This window comes from Neltuma alba, unplaced genomic scaffold (assembly GCF_004799145.2).
Source record: "Neltuma alba isolate B1F8T4 unplaced genomic scaffold, ASM479914v2 tig00012097_pilon, whole genome shotgun sequence".
NCBI lineage: Eukaryota > Viridiplantae > Streptophyta > Magnoliopsida > Fabales > Fabaceae > Neltuma > Neltuma alba.
Genome location: NW_021636654.1, coordinates 784779 through 795682, shown reverse-complemented (window position 1 = coordinate 795682; position 10904 = coordinate 784779). Strand labels below are relative to the sequence as shown.

Genomic DNA, 10904 nt, shown 5'->3' with positions numbered 1-10904 from the left:
CAGTGTTATGTATATACATAAACGTCCCACCACCCTCTTGGCTCGAGCTTGGTCCTTCTTTCTTTTATCTAAAATTCCAAGCTCCTCCAAACTCACTCTGTACTCTTCTCAAAGAGAATAACACAAGAATCAATAAAGAAAACATGCATGAATGCTGCTTTTCTCACGTCATTTTGAAAATTCCCATTGTTATGTAGCAACTTTTTTTTTTTTGGTCAGCAATATCTCAGTTTTGTTCGAAGTGTTTTATCCGGCCATTAGATTATGTGTATACTCCTTCCAGTCTTTAATATAAAATCTAGTTGACTAATTTGGAAAGATTAAGAAAATTAATTAAATTAGTTATTTGTAATAAATATTTGTTATCTTTTCTAAAATATCCTTACTAAAAAACACTCCATCTTGTGTTAGATATCATGATCTAAGATTTCATTATTCTCTTTATTTCTTTACTTCCTCCGTCCTTTTATAAGAGACACTTTCTATATATCTCTTATTTCTATTTATAATAGATATTTAGAAGATGTCTCTAAAAAATTTTGTTATTTTCCTATTTTACCTTCATTTAATTACTCACATTAATATCATTGTATTTATTATGAAACTGAATTGTTAAAGAGTCTCCTTTTGCTATTAGCTAACTTTTCTTCTTTAACTCAACCCTCTCTCCACATGAATAAGAGTATTTTTGAAGAAAGAGTTATAAGTTTTACCTATTCATTGCATTTGACTAATATTTTGATTACAGATATTCGGTTAATTGTTTCTTATAAAAAGGAATGGAAGGAGTAATGCTTAATCAAGATACCATTACACTTTATAGCTGCATTTGTAGGCACATTAAATTGGGATATGATATGGGGAGATGGCGTAATAAAAGTGGTTCGGTTCAGTGCAGTATTTATTACTAAATTTTTTTTTTTTTGGCCTGAATTTATTACTAAATTTTTACTCCATTCCAAACAAGAACATTAAGGTACGTTTGGATAACCCCAAATTAATCATAGTTTCAGGAGTGCTTTTATACTAAACTTCTTTCATATGTTTATTTAAAATAATTCCAAAAAACTAATCCAAATTTTATAAGAGTCAAGTGATCCTCCTATTCTCACTTTTGTTTCTAATTCAGGCATTATGTATTTAAAGCATTTAAAAAAAAATCCAAACAAGCATACGCCCGAATTAAGATACACAAATAAGTTGGCCCTCCAGAGCCCAATAATATTTTCCGAAAGGCAAAAGCAAAGGGTCGGTGCGGTACAAATGCAATGAAGCAACTCGCCAATCCACAAAATTGACCAACGCTGGACGAATTGACTACGAGCGATAGTGGAGGCTAGGAGGGTAAAAACTGAAAAGTTTCAAAAAAATAAAAGGAAAATCGTGTTGACATCCAACTAAAAAAACATAATTACTAAAAAAATTTAATTAATTATCAATAATTAAACCATTACTTGTTAATATTTATACCCTCACTTATTATTGACAACTGATTGTAATATTTTAGTAATTATCTTCTTTAGGCAAGATCTCAATGCGATTTCTTCTAAAAATAAAATCCATTTTCATCACAAGCTTTCCATTCAAAATATAATTAAACTAATTTATGATTTATCTAGCACTCCGAAATATCGTTTTAATAACACCAAATTATATACTAAACTATTAACGTGGTTTTGGCACAAATTTTGACCTTATAGTATTTTCTTTGCAACGATGAACGCTTAAACTCAAAATATTGAATGGTACATAAATAATAGGAGGAATTACACTAAGGTCTCATGATTTTAACTCTATTACGATAAGGTCCCAATCAGTTGTCAATGACGATTGGGATCTTTTGGTAATAAAGTTGAAACCATGAGATCTCCGTGTAATTCTACCTTTAGAATGTCGAATAATCTACAAATTAATTTTGAATACTGAGTCCTGCTTAAGAAATACTTAGATGCACCTTAATCCTTAAAAATATATGGCTAGAAATGGTGAATTTATATTTTTTTTTAATCAAGAAAACAAATACTAACGATTTCAAATTACATGCGAGATAAAATCTGTAACTTCTCACTTATAAAATTTTTTTTCATATCACCAAATTACAAAGACATTTGAAAACACTACGTATGAAAGATGAAACATTTAAATTTTTTAGCAAAATTAATTAACATTACACGTAAAGCTTATTACAGATATGGACAGATCTCAATCCTTGTAGTCTAGAGTTAGCGAAAATTGATCCGCCTGAAAAAACTTGGAGACTAAAATCTTGCATTAAAACCATCAGCTCCGAGGGCATGAAATCTGATAACTGAACAATTTTATGTAGCCATCACCACATGGTATCAAAGTGGCCTTTGTAATTAATGACATAAAAGTTTCCTTATAAATAAAAGATCATAGATTCAATGTCACTTGTAAGACCGTCAGCACCTACCCCTCTATAAATAAAAGTGTAAGTGTCTGTTGTATTATTTAAAATCTAAAGATCAAAAGAAAAAATAATTAGGAAGTTGAAGGATGACAAACATCATTCAAAAGATCGGCTTCGATTTTTAGATAAAACACCTATATTAATAAGGTATAAGGACAGACATAAACCCTGATAGATGGATCCAGTAAATATCATTAAAAAAAAAGGAGAATTACTATGAAATCTCACGAAGAAGATTTAATTACTAAAAAATCTCAATAACAACTAAACAGCATAAATCAATTGTCATTTTCTATACTGAAACTTGTCAATACATGTTCCTCAAATTGTCAACAGAATTTAGAGTAATTCAATTTTTTTATGAAATTTAATTATAATTTTCTCTAAAAGAATAATCAAAAGAGATGGGACTCGGGGGGTGCGCATAAAGAACTCGCGCCTGTCAGAGTAGCAAGAGCTTGGAAATTTCAATGTAAAAGACAAAATAAAGAAATTAAAGAAGGAAAAAAGACAGAAAAATGCTACTTAAACTTCATAATCTCCAAATGGTATGTTAAATTTCAGAAATCCCAATTTGGTCTCAAGAGACCAAATTGGAATTATTATGTAAAAAGAAAATACCAAATTGCCCTTGATTTTAAATATTGTTTTTAAAATATCACAGCTCCCACTGGCCGGCCGGTCACTAGAGCTCTGACAGCGGCAGTCAACGGAGCTCCGGCGACAGGCCGACAATTGGTCACCGGAGTTCCGTCGATCGGAAAAAAAATTTTTGAAATTTTTGTAACTTCAATATAACGGTTAACAACTTTTATAATGATATTAACAACTTCAGTATAGCAATTAACAACATGTTTTCTGGGAAATTCAACAAACTCCGGCAACCGGAAACAATATTTTTGAAAATTTTTACAATTTCAGTATAACGGTTAACAACTTTTATAATGATATTAACAACTTCAGTATAGCAATTAACAACAAGTTTTCTAGGAAATTCAACAAACTTCGGCGACCGAAAACAATTTTTTTGAAAATTTTTACAATTTCAATATAACTGTTAACAACTTTTATGACCTTATTAACAACTTCAGTATAGCGGTTAACAATAGGTTTTTGAGTTTGTTAAAGGCATTATTGAAGTTATAAAAATGTCACTTTTTTAATTTTTCGAAAAACCTATTGTTAATTGCTATACTGAAGTTGTTAATAGAATTACAAAAATTGTTAACCGTTATACTGAAATTGTAAAAATTTTCAAACAAAATTATTTTCGGTCGCCGGAGCTTGTTGAATTTTCCAGAAAACCTGTTGTTAATTGCTATATTGAAATTGTTAATAGCATTATAAAAGTTGTTAACCGTTATACTGAAATTGTAAAAATTTTCAACTTCAGTGTAACGTTAACAATTATGTTTTTTTAAAAAAAATTTTACAACTTCAGTATAACGGTTAACAACTTCGATATAGCAGTCAACAACAAGTTTTTCAAAAATTCAAAAAGTGGCATTTTTATAACTTCAGTAATGCCTTTAACAAACTCAAAAACCTATTGTTAACCGCTATACTGAAGTTGTTAATATAATTACAAAAACTGTTAACCGTTAAACTGAAGTTGTAAAAATTTTCAAAAAAATTGTTTCCAGTCACCGGAGCTTGTTGAATTTTCCAGAAAACCTATTGTTAATTGCTATATTGAAGTTGTTAATAGCATTATAAAAGTTCTTAACTGTTATACTGATGTTGTAAAAATTTTCAAAAAAATTGTTTTCTTCCGCCGGAGCTCCGACGACCGATTGTTGAATTTTCTGAAAAATCTATTGTTAACTGATATGCTAAAGTTGTTAATAACGTTACAAAAGTTGTTAACGGTTATATTGAAATTGTAAAAATTTTCAAAAAAATTGTTTCCGGCTGCCGGAGTTTGTTGAATTTCCTAGAAAACCTATTGTTAATTACTATACTGAAGTTGTTAATATCATTAAAAAAGTTGTTAACCGTTATACTGAAATTGTAAAAATTTTCAAAAAAATTGTTTCCGGTCGCCGGAGTTTGTTGAATTTCCTAGAAAACCTGTTGTTAATTGCTATACTGAAGTTGTTAATATCATTACAAAAGTTGTTAACCGTTATACTAAACTTGTAAAAATTTTCAAAAAAATTTTTTCGATCGACAGAACTCCGGTGACCAATTGTCGGCCGGTCGCCGGAGCTCCGGTGACCGGCCGGCCAGTGGGGGCTGTGATATTTTAAAAACAATATTTAAAATTAAGGGCAATTTGGTCTTTTCCTTTCACATGATAATCCCAATTTGGTCTCTTGAGACCAAATTGGGATTTATGAAATTTAACATACTATTAGGGGATTATAAAGTTTAAGTAGCATTTTTCTGTTAAAGAACAACAACCATTAATACAAGTGTACTTTTATTCACCGCAACTTGTTTTAAAATGAATAAAGTTGCCGATAAGAAACATAAAATAAACAAGCAAAGGTGTTGGGTGGACTTAGTTGCCGTTAATCATGCTCAATTTGGCCTCCTTTTCGAAATGCTTAGGAAGAGAAAAAGAGCACATGCCCCAATAAAGTAGGCCCTTCATATTACAAAAGTGACGGATACAAATGAAGCAACGCGGCAATCCACAAAAGCGACAAATACGCGGGACGACTTTAGTTGACTTGACTTGTTGACCACAAAGGCTGAAGCAAGACATAATTGGATGAGAGGCATTTCGCATTCGTTGATCTCTGAATCTGAAAAGAGAAATCAAGTCTACAGAATCTGAAGCTGCCATTTTTGAGACCTTCGCTTCTCTCCACATTGGCCAGGTTATTTCTTTCGTCCCACCTTGGAAATATTTTGTTTGATCTCTTTTGTTACATTAATCAAGAAACCAAACCATGTCGTTGCTGAAAAGCGAGGACTTAATGACTGTATGGTATCCATTATTATGGGCTTATAAATAGCTTATAAGCATAAGCCCGACTGACACGGTAATACTATTTGGATGGGTTTTTTTGCAATCGGGTTTTTATATGAAAAGATATAATAAACTATAAACTAAAATTAACAACTTATAACTTATAACTTATTATTTATAACTTCTAAAATATGAGAGAGAAAAAGTTAAGAAATTTATTACCTTCTTTGGTTCTTATTATAAGCCTCAAATAACTAATTTGTAGATAACAAAAAAATCAATTAAAATTAGTTGAAAGTAATAAATAAGTTAGAAATATACTTTTATTTTTAATTATGCTCATAGAAATATACTTTTACTTTTTCATACTTCACTTTATATTTAAAATATCTTTTATAATTTCTCTAGAGTTTTAAAATTGAATTCACTTATTAAATTTGACTTCTTCATTTAAATTATTTTAATTTCATTGTATTATGTGATATCATTTTTTTAAATCATGTTTCATTATTTATTAAAATTTAGACTCATTTTAGTCATTTTATAACCAAAGTTATTTTTACTCAATCATAATCCAAACAACATTTTACTAATATCACTTTTACAAATTATCTTTTCTGAACTTCAATTCAAACACAATTCAACCATCTAATTTAATTTTTACTCAACTTCACTTTTTCAAAAGCTATTTTTTTAATAAGTTACTTTTCAATCGCTGATCCAAACGGAACCTTAATAATTAGTTTCAGATAGCTTAAAGTTGAAGGTTATTGAAGCAAGAATCCACAAGCACATTTCCACGTCCTATGACCAGTTATTTTTTTTTTTTATATACATGTCTTTTTTTTTGGTGACAATACTTTCTTTTATATATATATATATATATATATATATATGAACTCTACAGGTTGAGAGCCAACTGTAGATCGGTTTAAAGATCAGGAGCGGTGGAGGTATCTGGCGATATTTGTGAACGATCTTCCCTTCACATACAGGTCAATACTTACATTCTTCTCTCCCTCTTTTTTCTTTTTTCTTTTTTCCTTCACCCCATCCACACACTGTTTAGCAAGAATTTTTTTTATGAAAAAATTCTGCTCGCAAATCCAATGAAACTTAAACACGTGAGATCTGAAAACTATATAGACTACGTGTACGTACGTTGGGCTTTTTTACGCAAATGCTGTAAAGGCTGAACAGTAAAATTTATTACTAAAATACCACTCAGTACGGACTATTTATCAGGATGCTGGAGGCAAAATGGCTTTTGGCAAAGTGAATTTTAGATAAACAAAGAACCTGTTCTTGAGAACGAGTTTTTCATCTCTAAATTTTTCTTTTTTAAATATTTTTTCTGAAAAGGTGGCAGATATTCTATATAACCCTGCAAATCCTCCCTCCCCATTCTCTCTCTTTCTGTGCGCCCCCTCATTCCTAATTTGAAAAAAAATGGAGCGAAGTATAAATTTAACAATAAACTTATATGCTATAGGCATATAACACCATTAACATTTGAGAGTTGTAAAAATATATATAAACTTTGTGAAAGGGAGCAAAATTACCATATCTGTTAAATACTCCAAACGTCCGTTAACATTCTCTCCTCCCTCCCTCCCTCTTTGTTCTGTCACCGACTTCATCTTTCAGAGCAGGTGGCTCCCAGAAGCCATTAGTGAGAGCAGCCATTTTCAGAGGATCAGATCTGCACCTCATCAAGAAAAGAGCATTCTTCAAAAGAATACATTTACAGATTTACTCACCCTCGCCTTATCTTCTCCATCCTCATTCTTCTTCTCTATATCAATCTCGGCCCCAAACGCTCTCAGAGCTTCACAAATCATCAGTGGCAGATGAACCCATCTCTTATTCTGATGCGTTAAACCCAGTTCTTGCTGCAAATTTTGACGATCTAATGAAAACCTTTGCTCTCTTTTTTGAAAGCTTGCTTCTCCTCTTCTCTTCTTCAATCTCGTGTTTATGGGCTTTAGAGACTCTACTGATATCCCTGCAATTATCCACTTCTTTGCTTCTGATTCTAACCCCGACTCTCTCTGTTACTTTTTGCAATTGGCCGAAAGAATGAAACTTGATTCTTGCCTGAGAAACTGAGAATGAAGGGGATCGGGAATAACATAATAAGAGGAAAGGGTTTTTGCCTGATTGTGGATTTCTTTCTTTGTTTTTTTTTAATAGACGCTTGCCGGAGAAATTTTGGGGGGAAGAAAGAGAGAGATAATATATAGAAGAAAAGAACCGAACCTGTGAGTAAGCAAGACATATACAACCCCTCACATTTCTTCTACAGGATAAAATACTACTCAGTACGAACTATTTATCAGGCTGCTATAGGCAAAATGGCTCTTGGCAACGTGAATTTTAAGATCAACAAAGAACTTGTTCTTGAGAACGAGTTTTTCATCCCTAATTTTTTCTTTTTTAAATATTTTTTTCTGAAAAGGTGGCAGATATTCTATATAACCCTGCAAATCCTCCCTCCCCATTCTCTCTCTCTGTACGCCCCCTCATTCCTAATTAAAAAGAATGAAGCAAAGTATAAATTTAACAATAAGCTTATATGCTATCGGCATGTAACACCATTAACATTTGAGAGTTGTAAAAATATATGTAAACTTTGTGAAAGGGAACAAAATTACCATATCTGATAATTACATAAAGTGTAATTTTAAATTTCAAACAAATCAGTCTGACAGCAAAAGGACAAAGTGCAAAATTGACATTTAAATAAGGAATCTCTGAATTTTATCCTCAAAAGCTATTGTTCACCACTTCCGTAAAACCATGGCTTCAAAGATTTGAAAGCATGGGTCATGGAACAAGTGGTTATGCCCCAAAATAAAAGATCACAGATTCAAGGGGTGTTTAGGTTTTAATAAAAGTACTTTTAGAAAGTATTTTTTTGTACATCGAGATTAATTTTTTCACATATTTATTTCGTATACCATAAAATTATTTTTAAAACGACGGTTTTTTGTTTTCATCTAAACACCCCCTCAATGTGACTTATAAGACCGGCAGCACATGCCACTTTATAAATTAAAATAAGAGAAATAAAAGTGTCTTTTATACGATTTAAAATCTAAAGATCAAAAGAAAAAATAATTAGGAAGTTGAAGTATTACAAACATCATTCAAAAGATCGGCTTCGATTTTTAGATAAAACACCTATATCAATAAGGAATAAGGACAGACAAACCTCGATAGATGGATCCAGTAAATATCATTAAAAAAACATACTTGAAAGAGATGGGACTCCGGGCCCGGGGGGGCGCGCACAAAGAACCCGTGTTTGTGAGGGCAGCAAGAGCTTGGAAATTTTAATGTAAAAGACAAAATAAAGAAATTAAGGAACAACAGCCATGAATACACGTTTACTTTCATTCACCGCAACTTGTTCTAGAAACATAAAATAAACAAGTAAAGGTGTTGGGTGGACTTAGTTGCCGTTAATCATGCTCAATTTGGCTCCCCTTTCGAAATATTTAGGAAGAGAGAGAGAACACATGCCCCCATAAACTAGGCCCCCCAGATTACAAAAGTGACAGATACGAATGAAGCAACACGGCAATCCACAAAAGCGACGAATACGCCGGAGGACTTTAGTTTACTTGACTTGTTCACCACAAAGGCTGAAGCAAGGAATAAACATACGAGGTAGGCATTTCACATTCGCTGATCTCTGAATCTGAAAAGAGAAATCAAGTCCGCAAAATCTGAAGCTGCCATTTTTGAGACCTTCGCTTCTCTCCACATTGGCCAGGTTATTTCTTTCGTCCCACCTTGGAAATATTTTTGTTTGATCTCTATTGTTACGTTAATCAAGACACCAAACCATATTGTTTCTCACTAAGGCTGAAAAGCAAGGACTTAATAATTAGTTTCAGATGGCTTAAAGTTGGAGGTTATTGAAGCAAGAAATCTAATCACATTTCCACGTCCTCTGACCAGTTCATTTATTTTTATATGCATATACTTTCTTTTATTTATATATATATGAACTCTACAGGTTGAGAGCCAACTGTAGATCTGTTTAAAGATCAGGATCGGTGGAAGTATCTTGCGATATTTGTGAACGATCTTCCCTTCACATACAGGTTAATACTTCCATTCTTCTCTCTCTCTCTCTCTCTCTTTGAAAAAATTCTGCAACGACTATCAGGATGCTATAGGCAAAATTGTTCTTGGCAAAGTGAATTTTAGATCAACAAAGAACTTGTTCTTGAGAACGAGTTCTTCAGCTCTAATTTTTTTTCTTTTTTAACTATTTTTTCTGAAAAGATGGCAGATATTCTAAGTAACCCCGCAAATCCTCCCTCCCCATTCTCTCTTTCTGTACGCCCCCTCATTCCTAATTAAAAAAAAAGAAGGAGAAAAGTGTAAATTTAACAATAACTTTATATGCTATAGGCATATGGCACAATTATCCTTTTAGAGTTGTAAAAATATATATAAACCTTGTGAAAGGGAGCAAAATTACCATATCTCCAAACGTCCGTTAACATTCCCTCCCTCCCTGCCTCCCTCCCTCCCTCTTTGTTCTGTTACCGCCTATGTTACTCCCGATCCCCTTCGTTCTCAGTTTCTCAGGCAAGAATCGAGTTTCATTCTTTCGGCCAATTCCAAAAAGTCACAGAGAGAATCGGGGTTAGAATCAGAAGTGAAGAAGTGGATAATTACAGGGATATCAGTACAGTCTCTAAAGCCCCTAAACACGAGATTGAAGAAGAGAAGAGGAGAAGCAAGCTTTCAAAAAGGAGAGCAAAGGTTTTCATTTCGTCAAAATTTGTGAGTAAGCAAAACATATACAACCCAGCACTCAAATCCGTCGTCCCTCGCATTTCTTCTACAAGATAACATAGGCGGCCTCCAAGTTCTTCGTAGAGACCAGTGGGTGGACGCCAGAGACGGAGGAAGGTTTGTGAGAGAAGGAGAGATGACGGAGGGGAGAGAGAATGTTACATTTGGTGAGACTGGAACGGACGTTTGGAACATTTAACATTTTAACCGAAGAGAAAATTACATAACGGATGTTGCTGTAATACAGGTCTTTCTGTATAATTAAATTTTTAAATGAGTATTTTTCACTAATTTTCTCTTGACCGAAATGATAATTTTGCTCCTTTTTATGAAGTTTATGTATATTCTTTGCACCCCTAAAAAGTTAATGATACTATATGTCCCTGCTATATAAGTTTAGTGTTAAAATTGTACCTTTACCTTTAAAAAATTTCACACGTTTCCTTGCTTCTCTCCTTTTCTCATAATAACACCTACCACTAAATATTTATATATAAATATAATATGGATTTTTTTTTCTCTGGTGAAAGATAAAACATGTGAATTGCCTTCCGGATATTAGTTTTATAAAATTGACATCATTGTTGGAACAGCATTGCAAGTTGCAAGTTGCAACACGGCAACCCCACAGACATAAATAGGTGAGAGGCATCTTTTTTGAAGAGAGAGCAAATCTCAGCAAATCCTGAATCTGCCATTTTTGAGCTCTTTCTTTCGCTTCCCTCTACATCGATCCAGGTT

At 32.6% G+C, this 10904-nt stretch overlaps 1 long non-coding RNA gene across 1 annotated transcript; it reads left to right on the top strand.

Annotated features, from left to right (window-relative positions):
* The first annotated feature begins 8882 nt into the window (after positions 1-8882).
* Positions 8883-10771, top strand: LOC114722651 (uncharacterized). Its single transcript, XR_003738177.1, has 3 exons — positions 8883-9126; positions 9373-9460; positions 10757-10771. It is a non-coding gene; the product is annotated as an uncharacterized LOC114722651 (long non-coding RNA).
* The last annotated feature ends 133 nt before the right edge of the window (positions 10772-10904 follow it).